At 40.8% G+C, this 11,390-nt stretch overlaps 1 protein-coding gene across 1 annotated transcript in view; it reads right to left on the reverse strand.

Moving 5' to 3' along the window:
- The window catches only part of zgc:162331 (sushi domain-containing protein 3), a 41,615-nt gene that overhangs the window by 23,754 nt on the left and 6,471 nt on the right, over window positions 1-11,390 (reverse strand). The window lies entirely within an intron of this gene.

The raw sequence follows: 11,390 nt of genomic DNA on the forward strand, positions 1-11,390 counted from the left end.
TGTGTGTCTGTGTGTGTCTGTGTGTGTCTGTGTGTGTGTATTCATATAGGACTGTATGTATCACAAGTGGATGCGCAAGTGTGATATGAAGACCCAGATGGCTCTTGTTGATAGCCCTCTAGTCAGAAAGTCCATGCTAATACATGAATAATTGATGCGTCTGGGACCAAAAATAGGGGAACGAGATGGAGAGAAAAAAGAGATGGTGGAGAGCGATTGAGGAATGAGAGAGGAGCAGGCAGAGTGAGCGATGACATGAGAACGACAGGAAAACAATCACAGAGAGAAGGAAAGACAAGCAAGAGATTGGGGGGGAAGACAGATGAAATGAGATCCAGCGCTTTTAGCCTGAGAAAACTGCCATCTATAAAATGTTCGGCCAGTAAATGGGAACGCGACGGGCTCTGCATCCAACAACTACATTATTTACAGCCACGGCTTTGCCAAAGTGGACACAGGAAAGGCTTCAAAGGACTGATCCAAGATTTTATTTTAAGCCATCAAATTAAAGCTGCACTAGGCAAGTTTTTTTTCTTTAGAAATCCACCCGTCCTATCAGTGTGAATCTGAAAGAAGGTGGAGAAGGTGGTTTCAGGTGTCAGGGTTTCATTGATGCTGGGAAATGCTCTTAATTTACAGGATGTGTGCACACACTTGGATAAGTTAACACTCTTTGGAGAGGAAGTCTTAGTTCAAAAATAAATCCACCACGTAAGCTGAAGAACTGCTGTTGTGTGATATCTAGGTGGAAATCTTATAAATTTATAATTGTGCTAATGCTAAAGCTTTACGTGTAACGTGAAAGAGGTTACATGTAGGGTAGATGGTGCATTCACAGGCTCCTCGGTCCCTTTACCTCAGTTAGGAGGTTGCTCCTCTGACTTCGGTGTGTTCATGAGCTTAAGGTCCTAATGTGGATACAATAGGGACACTTGTGTGTGTGTGTGTTTAAACCAGTGGTCCTTAGGGGGTAGGGGGTACCAACAAAATGACAGAATATATGACTTTTTGGATTTTTGGTTTCATAGACTTTCTGTAATAAAACATCTAAAAGCCCAAATCTTGATATATATATATATATATAGTTTCCTTAATTTGCTACTTGCAGCATTTTCTCACATAAATGAATCATGAGCAAATTAATTATGAAACATGCTATATGTAAAACTAGTGCAAACAATTGTCACTGAGCAGACTAGCTGCCTCTACTCTGCAATTTCCGTTGTGTTGGATCATCGTGTAAATCTGCTGAGCTGCTTTAACAGGAAGGGCAGTGAAGCTCTGCTGATTGAAAGAGTGGAAGTCAAACAGAAAGCGACTCATCTCTGACAGATGTCCATCACATGTTCACACTTAAAACAGTGTGTATTTGCAGGACTGTGTGTGTTTAATGTGCACAGTAAATAGTACGGTTGGAGTGGATTATGAGGATTAAAGAAGCAGCTGGACAGTTATTGATATTGACATGATATTTTTCACTTTCCATTCTTTGTCAAACTGGAATGTGAAACCGAAGCTTTTATATTATTTATCTAACAAAGAAGTCTCTCCAAGAAAACAGTCAGCCTAGCGTATGCGTGACAAAGTGGAATATGTTGGATCTAACAGTGTAACAACTTACTGAGAGCTTGTAGTAAGACTGGAACAAGACAAATAAAAAGGCTGTTGGTTTTGCTAATTTGCTCATTTTTGGCCACTTAGTGGCAGCAGAATAAGCTGTAAACACAACATTAAAAAGTAAAGTTAATGTGCTCACATGTTACAAGCATTTCCTGGATGTTGGATATTCACTTGTGCTTTGTTTAGTCAATTGTCACTATGAAACTACTGATTGGTGCAGTTTCAATATGTACATTCTGGAATGTAAGGCAGACTTCCCGCTGCTTCTGGTGTTCATGCACAGCTGATATCGGCTAAAATATCAAGAGCAGCTTTTTTACAGTTTGTAGATAATGCAAAAGAAATACACTATATATACAAAATGTAGAGAAAAAAGGCTGGTCTAATAGCTTAGGGAACAATTAACAGCCAGTTTCATATATTACAGTCCAGAACAAAATGTAATTATTTCAATTAGTTCTGATGTCTGGCAGAACATAAAACTGCATAAAAGACAGACAGCACTCTATTTAGAGCTTATCAGCCAAAGGAAGGAAACACATCTCACTTTGTTTTGACAAAAATTAAAGCAACATGTACAGTGTAGTTATTTTAAGGAGTATTTAACACTTGAAATCAGTCTGTCAAACACACACACACTCACAGAGGCAGTGGCGATCTGCAGCTTTGTCACCATCAACCTAATCCCTAATGCAACATCTTAGAGCACATTAAATACTGTTATATAATACAAAAACACAGCACAGACCCACACACACACACACACTTTAACACAGGCTTAGTCTCTCTCAATAATATGTTTATACACACATACATACACGTATATTGTGTATTATGCATATTTGCAGGTGTCATAGTGTCTTTATATATATTTTTTTATATGTTGTTATATTACATTTTCACCGTGTGTGTGTGTGTGTGTGTGTGTGTGTGGTGTGGGTAATATATATATAATATTAATTATATATATATCTATAATATATATATACACAACACACACACACCACATATATTATATATGGGTGTATATGTATGTATGTGTTGTATATATATATATATATATATATATATATATATATATATATGTATATGTATGTCCCAGCAGCATAAAGCCAATAATCAGTGCTAAGTAGGGCAGTGCAGGGTCACACAGGACAGAGGGGCTTTCCTTTAACGAGAAGGTAACGAAGAACAAAGCAAGCCCTTCTCACCAGGGTTCATGTAATCTGTGGCAGCAGCTCAAAGATGGAGTCAACAATCAGAGGGTAACACAGAGCCAAAAGCAGCTCTGATTCGGCCGCAGTTTGAAACGGGATTCTTTGCAGCACCTGGAAAGCTCTACCAATAATATAAGTAAGAGAGGGGCTTTAACTCTAAATGCATAAACTTATTGGCTGATGCCAATTTCTGACAACGTGATTTGTTCAGAGACATCACGTGACAATTATAATGATTGGACAATTATAATATCAAAATGAAGAAAAAAGTGAGTTGATAAACCTTCTCATAAAAGACTTATTATATTAATTATCATTTGCAAGAGGAAGAATTAAGAAAAAACAAGTCAATAAAGTTGAAATACCTTTGTTAAGTGCATTGGCGCATAAGCTGAAGTGCGGACAGGATTGTATGGAGACCGGGGGACGGTGACCAAGGCACAACCCAGCAGTGGCTGATGATTCATGTAGCTAGATTGAATGAATAAATGAATGAATGAATGAATGAATGAGTGGGTTAATTTGTCCTAAATACGCAAAGACAGGGCTTAAAATTTTAATTGATCCACAAAAGGATGGTTTCTGTAGCAGTAGGACAGGACCAGGGTTCAGATCAGGCAGGCTTATACAGATGTTGACCCAGATGTGGCTGAGTTACTGAGGAAGGATAAAGATGCAGTAATTAATATAAGCATGTATTTTGATGGCACCTGGCAAAAGAGAGGCTTCAGTTCCCATTATGGAATCGGAGTGTGCATTGAGCGCCTAACGGGACTGGTAATAGACTATGAGGTACTATCTTCATATTGCCATGCTTGTGCCGGGAAAAAAAACATGACAAACAAGAGAACAAAATAACGTGGCAAGAGTTTGACAACTGGAGACAGACGCACAATGACTGTGCCAAGAACTTTGCAGGATCAAGTAAGGCAATGGATCAAGAGTCAGCAAAGAGGGTGCGGGCCAGGTCTGTGAATCGCCACCACCTACAACACACCCACATGCTGCCAGATGGGGATAGTGCAGCATTTAGGGAAGTAATTGCAGTGAACCCATGCCCTGGGCATGACAGTGTAAAATTGGAATGCATTAATCATGCACACAAGCAAATGGGTATTGCGCTATGAAAATTAAGTGCACAGGCTAAGTTAGAAGGAAATGGTGTGGGAAGCTAACTGCCACTAAATGCAAAACTTTGCAAAATTATTATAAGGGGGGCAATTCTTAATAATCAGGGTTCATTGGATCAGATGAAGGCAGCAATATGGACAGGTCTTTTTTGCTGTATGTCCACTGATGACAGCCCCTCCTGCCTGCACTGTTCTCCTGGTGTTGGTATAGGAAAGCAGAGGAGAATGGGGATACACCAGGTAGCCATAAAGACCATGCTGGGAACTTCCTAACATGAGGGTGGGGAAGCAGATAATCCCTGTGTACCACCGCATGTCAAGTGACAGCCTGCTGCAGCGAATGCAGCATGGTGTCACATAAAATGCAAACGAGTTCCTCAACTCCGTTATACAGGCGAGGTGTCCGAAAATGGACTTTGTGGGGAAAAAGTAGGGTTGAGGCAGCAGCAAGTATGGCCATCTCCTCTTTTAATGAGGGTGCCTCTGCCATGCTAAATGTCATGCTTCAGAGCACTGTAATAACTGTCAATACAATGAGGGAAACTGTTTTACTGAGGGTGCTGAGGGTGTCACAGCCAGTGTGAGACAAAAGAGTCTGAGCACAGCTAAAAAACTGAAAAGGCATCAGCAGGAAATAGTTGAGGGACCTACATGTGGAGCTGGCATGGACTAGGCGGTAGGAATAGATAGGAATAGAAATCTGGTATCTGTAAATAGTGCTTTCCAGAAAAAATGTTATATATATATATATATATATGTCATATTCATTTTATAATCCATAATCTTTAAAGGCCGTTTTCTCATTAAGTTTTTTCTTAAACTCTGAGACAAAAATCTCCACTTCAGAATCCCTTCCATACACTAAACTTTCTAGCTTTATTCCTATCTATATTCTGAAAGATTTTTACAGTACAGAGGGGTTTGATCTTATCTCATACACAGTTTGATTAATAAAGCATTTTATCACTAAAAACATGGTGTTTTTATTGCTGACAGTATATTCTGATTTATGGAGTGACAAAGAGATATCCAAAATTCCCTCTGTAAAAAGCTTTGACTCTAATATGTCAAAAAACAAAAAACGGAAATAAGAAGTGGGATCCTGGCTTTATCCAAGGTCAGATTTCTGTTTTGGAAATGTATGCAAACTAGCGCATATATATTGATAGTATGCCTAATTAGCATATGTAAACAAACGATTTCAGAAGACTATACTTAACTTTACTTTAACAAGATATACTTTATACAAGTAATAAACTGGGTAAGTTTCATGTTGATACCTATTAGCTAAAAAAAATGACCCTATTCACCTGTGGTGTCTCGCCTCAAGTCTTTAGCTTTTAAAATAGTTTTCAGGTACAACATTACAAAACTAAGATAAAACGTTTTTTTTAATGTTTTATTTTTAGTGAGACTTGTTTGCTTCATGGCTCTTTCTTCTCTGGGCCTGTCTGCTCCCAAACTCTAAGTTATCTCATTACTTTCAGTACATCTGCAGATAACTCTGCTCCTGCAGCCACGACATCATCATACCCACAGTAAACAACTCCCAGGCTCTTACTGCAGCACAGTGGGGTTCTGCAGATTGATGCATCTTCACTGATTGGATTTGTGTCTCTCCTAGTCTACTGAGAGTAAATTCTACATTTTGAAGGGTTTGTGTGCACCAGTCGCGTCCTGGGGCTTTTGAGTCCTGCTGTGACAAGAAGAGAAGCGAAGCAAGGGTCGAACAAGAGGGAGGGGATTTGAAGAGCAGGGATCAAAACTGGATGGTACTTAGTTCAAATCCCTGAGACAGCTGGGGTATGATCCTATACAAGAATTCACTGCTGGAGTGTCCTTAAGCTATTGCTGAAGGATTCTGTCACAAACCTTACAGATAATTGTGTTTGGTTGACTTAGAGGTGTTGAGAATTGGAGTGTTGCCTCAAAACGATGCTGCATGTGAAAGATGAGAACTTGACGTTATTGATCTCTGGAGGAAACTGGGCCATCACAGAAAAACAGAAAAAGAAAGACAAATATGAAGCCAGAGAAAACAACTTTAACTAACTGCAATCAGTAGTTACTTATGTTTTTAAATTGATGTTTTTGGACATTTTAGGCCTTTATTTTATAGGACAGCTGAAGTCACCCGGACACCCAATCAGTAGTTACTTTGACAGTTCTTTGGTGTCCAGATGTGCAGACAAGACGGAAACACTGAACTGTGTGTAAATTTGTACTCTGGGGGTTTAGGTAAAGATCCAAGTTTTGGGGTGACTCCCTGCAGCTTGGATGTAGCAGCAGTGGCAGATTAGAAAAAAGCAGTCGGACAGACAAACGTGCAGTGTGTGAGGCCGGGAGACTTTGGGACCCCTGGAGCTTGTCTGATCTTCTATTTGGTCTGCGCTGTGGGACCTGGCTGACGTAAGAGTCGATAGCAGTGATTAAGTAGGTATTGTGCCAAGAAAGTTCAATGAGAGGGCAACAGCATTATGACATCTAAATGTATAAATCCTAACCTTTTTAATGTTTACAGTGCAAATGAACTATTTAAGGCAAAAAGAGTATTCACAAAGCATTGAACATATGAATAAAAATTGATGAAGCCAAAGTACCTTAATGGATGCTGTGGAGCAGGCGAACAGCAGACTCATATGGATTTAGGTGTGTGTGTGTGTGTTTGTGTGTGTGTGTGTGAGAGAGAGAGAGTCTTATGCATTTTGGATTTGATTCCTAATCTGAGGTCAGAGTTTGCTGTAATCTGGCACTGCATTTACATTCCAGGTCTTTCACTGAGATGTAATCCAAAGGGAAACAGATTCCACTTTCATTATCAACACCGAGTGCTAACAAGCCTAAATTAAAAAGCTTCCAAATGATCAGAACATGTATGACTTCACAAAACAAACATTAAATGAAATAAGTTTTTAATAAACTCTATCCTGATATATAACTATATCCTAAAAATGTATTGAATTAAAAATAAATTATATAATTTAACTTTAATTAATCTTTCTGCCCAGACAATGAGAAGACTAGTTGCTCTAATGAACGACAGATTTTTTCCTATTTACATAAAATGAGAGCAGTATATGGAAGCCCATACGCTGGGGAAGAGTGCAGCTCCATGCTGTGGTTATTAGTGGTATTGCAACTTGATCTTTACTTCTCTCGCCCCTTACACCTTTTACTCACACGTTAAGTTTTCCCTCAAATAATTTTAAGAAGTGAGATATGCCGGTATCATTCGGGTTTTAGAGGGATACTTTGGACATGGATACAGTGCAATCGGAATATGCGTCTCAATCTGTGTTTTTACCTCAGTTTATGGCTTGTTTGCAGCCCCTTGTCTCTACATCTTATAGTCAGCACTGTGTGTTGCTATGGTTGTCTAGACCAGGGGTTCCCAAAACTTTCAGCCCGCGACCCCCAAAGTAACGGTGCAAGTGACTCGCGACCCCCCCCCCCCCCCCCCCCACACTATAAACATTGCGCGCAATCGCGCACGCACTACAGGCGTATCCAAACATGAGCATATTGACGACACAAAATAACACAACAGCCATGACATTATTCTACAGTAATTTACTCATTACTTTAATTTGAACTTAATCTCACCTAATGAGGTGGATGTGTAATATGTTTGGAGCACAGCAAGTTAAAAAGCTCTATATTTTAATTTAAAATAGTTTTTATATAGGCTACATTACACACTAGGCCAAAAAATAAATAAAATCCCTTTTACCTATTTCCCATACAGTATTCGTATTTCGTGGTGTTGGTTTTAATCTTTCGCACGGTTGAAGATGCAAATGGTTGCTTAGTTACCATCAGCGTCTCTGTCAGAGACGTCATAACGGTCTGGAGTAGCAAGGTGGGCATCAGCGAGGGCCGTAAGGGTCAGCCGAGTATGGGTAACGCTGCTACCACCATGAGTACGGCGTGGATGGACTCCGTTCTGGATTAGAAGGCAGCGCCGGGCGCTCGCTCTGTGGAAGGCGCGGTACACGGAGCTAGATGGCCGGGGCTGCCTACGTGTTTATACAACTTTATACATCCTCAAACGCCTGGAATCACAAACCTCCTCTCCAAGGAGGGCAACAGCAGGGACACTTGTCTGGAGGAAGTTCAGGCAGCAACTGGCAGAGGAGCTGAGACACGAGTTTAGAGGAGGAAAGGGAGCGGGGCGCGGTCCGAGCAGCGGGGGGGGGGAGCGGTCCGAGGAGCAGTGCGCACCACAGCAGACACCAACACGGAGGCAGTGACAGGTTACGTTAGGTTATAAATGTTCAAAGAAAATACTTTTAGATGTTATTTGCATGTTTACATACCATATTTTTCAGATGTGAATGGAATAATTACGTTTTACTATGCCATGATATGAGTTATTGAAGCACCTGGGCAACTCAAGTGTATAATTAAACACGTTAAATTTACATTTTGTGTGTATTTAGTTTTTCTAAGATATCCTAACACAATACCTGCATTAAAATTGCCATTAGGTATTTATCATGACAGATTATAGAGTTTAGAATCTGCGGTCAAAATGACCGGAATCCCAGCAGTTGTAGTGTTAATGTTGGAGACACTACTCGGAAAGAAAGAAAATCAAAACAGGCTTTCCCTTTTTATTAGTTGCTTGGTTTATTTTTTAAATTAAGCCACTAGTTTTATCTTGTGTTAAAATTAGCTAACTCTATGCTATTTCTAATCGTTTTAAATTTTTATTTTATTTCTGGAAATCAGCTCGCGACCCCCTCTCTGGCTCGCGACCCCCCTGGGGGTCCCGACCCCCACTTTGGGAATCACTGGTCTAGACCAGGGGTTCCCAAAACTTTCAGCCCGCGACCCCCAAAGTAACGGTGCAAGTGACTCGCGACCCCCCACTATAAACATTGCGCGCAACCGCGCACGCACTACAAGCGTATCCAGACATGAGCATATTGACAACACAAAATAACACAACAGCCATGACATTATTCTACAGTAATTTACTCATTACTTTAATTTGAACTTAATCTCACCTAATGAGGTGGATGTGCAGTATGTTTGGAGCACAGCAAGTTAAAAAGCTCTATATTTTAATTTAAATATTACATACTAGGCCAAAAAAAATAAAATCCCTTTTACCTATTTCGGCTATACAGTATTCGGTATTTCGTGGTGTTGGTTTTAATCTTTCGCACGGTTGAAGATGCAAATTGGTTGCTTAGTTACCATCAGCGTCTCTGTCAAAGAAACGTCATAAGCGGTCTGGAGTAACAACTGTGGGCATCAGCGATGGGCCGAAGGTAACGCCAGGGTCGGTAACGCTAGCTACCACAATGAATCCGGCGTGGATGGACTCCGTTCTGGACCAGGAGGCAGCGCCGGGCGCCGCTCTGTGGGAAGGCGGGACACGGAGCTAGATGGCGGTGGCTGCTCCGTGTTTAACAACTTTATACATCCTCAAACTGGCTGGAATCACACATACTCTCCAAGGAGGGCACAGCAGGGACTGTCTGGAAGGAGTTAGGCAGCAACTGGCAGAGGAGCTGAGACACGAGTTTAGAGGAGGAAAGGGAGCGGGGGGGGGGGGGGGCGCGGTCGAGCAGCGGTCCGAGGAGCAGTGCGCACCAAGCAGACACCAACACAGAGGCAGTGACAGGTTAGGTTAGGTTATAAATGTTCAAAGATTTTAATTTAGGTGTTATTTGCATGTTTACATACCATATTTTTCAGATGTGAATGGAATTATTACGTTTTACTATGCCATGATATGAATTATTGAAACACCTGGGCAACTCAAGTGTAAAATTAAACACGTTAAATTTTACATTTTGGTGTTATTTCGTTTTTCTAAAGATATCCTAATACAATACCTGCATTAAAATTGCAATTCCCGACCCCCACTTTGGGAATCACTGGTCTAGACAACAGTTTGCAAAGCTGCAGTTGAGATGCATGGCCAAAATTAAAGCCCACATCTCTAGTCAGAAGGACACTTACACCTACTTGTAAACATTGTGAAAGACTTTAATATCAGGTTTTTGGATACATGCAAAAACATCGTAACACCAACCTTTTCAAGAAGGTGGGTGAAGGAATAAAAGAGGAAGGTGTTTGCATGTTTGAACAAGTCTGTTAAAAAAGAAACAATTTTGCGAGGCTTCATGTGAAAAGGAATAATAGTAGGATATTCATTTTTGTCGGCCATGTAAGCAGCTTAGTCGGAATATCATCTTACGGAATAAGGGCAAAAACTGGAAAACTGTGCATGTAAATGTAATCAAGATGTTTAGAGATTTAAATTTTTCAATCCCAGTTAGTACAAACTCATGCTGTGCAGCCACAAAAAATCATTTTAGATAATTGTGGAGATCACAAAGTGACATACTGAATGTTTGGGCCAGTTAAAACTCCAGTAACCCTGATAAAGGACACACGCCAAAACTTGTCTTACAATAAAGTTATTCTTTATGCCATAGGTTCCCAACCTTTGTGGTCTGATGTAACCTCACAGTCCTGTTAGATGGACTCATAAACCCTTTAATCAATTCGCAATGTATTTCCCAAATGTATGATATTGTTTTCATACAAATTAACTATCAATGTTAAGGTTGGTTTGGTCAGCAATTGTGCTACTTGTCTATTAGGTTACTACTACTTAGAATGGAGTTGAATATTTGACCATCTATCCACTAACGTGACTCTTTGCTAACAATTACAACCAACACTCTGTTAGACTTGTTCACATCTTACCTCTCTGGCCACTCCCAGTTCATTCAACTCAAGTCTTTTAAATCCATTCCCTCCTCTGTCACTTCAGATGTGCCCCAGGGCTCTGTACCAGGGCCCCTACTTTTCATCATTTACCTCCTTTCCCTCTGCAATATCTTTCACAAATTTAACATTCACTTCCACTGTTACGCTGATGTCACCCAGCTCTACCTCTCTACCAAACCCTCGTCCACTCTCCCGCCCACCTCCCTTACTGATTGCATCTCTGAAATAAAAACCTGGCTCACCCAAAACTTCCTAAAATTAAACAGTAATAAAACTGAGGTTCTCCTCATTGGCACCAAATCCACTCTATCCAAGTCTGGGTGTCATCCTAGACATCACACTATCCTTTCAATCGTACATCAATAACATTACCCGGTCTGCCTACTTCCACCTACAAAACATCCATCGCCTCCGCCCCTCTCTTACCCCCCACACTGCCGCTATCCTTGTCCACAGTCTTGTCACTTTCTGTCTGGGTTACTGTAACTCTCTCCTCTTCAGTCTCCCTCACAAATCCCTCCATGAACTTCAATTGGTCCAGAATTCAGCTGCCCGCAGCCTAACTCAAACCCCCTTCTTCCACCACAGCATTCCTGTCCTCCAACAGCTCCACTGGCTCCCAGTCCAGTTCTCTATCCGATACAACGTCCTTCTATCTGCACACAACACCCCC

This window comes from Etheostoma spectabile, chromosome 23 (genome assembly GCF_008692095.1).
Source record: "Etheostoma spectabile isolate EspeVRDwgs_2016 chromosome 23, UIUC_Espe_1.0, whole genome shotgun sequence".
NCBI classification, from domain to species: Eukaryota; Metazoa; Chordata; class Actinopteri; order Perciformes; family Percidae; genus Etheostoma; species Etheostoma spectabile.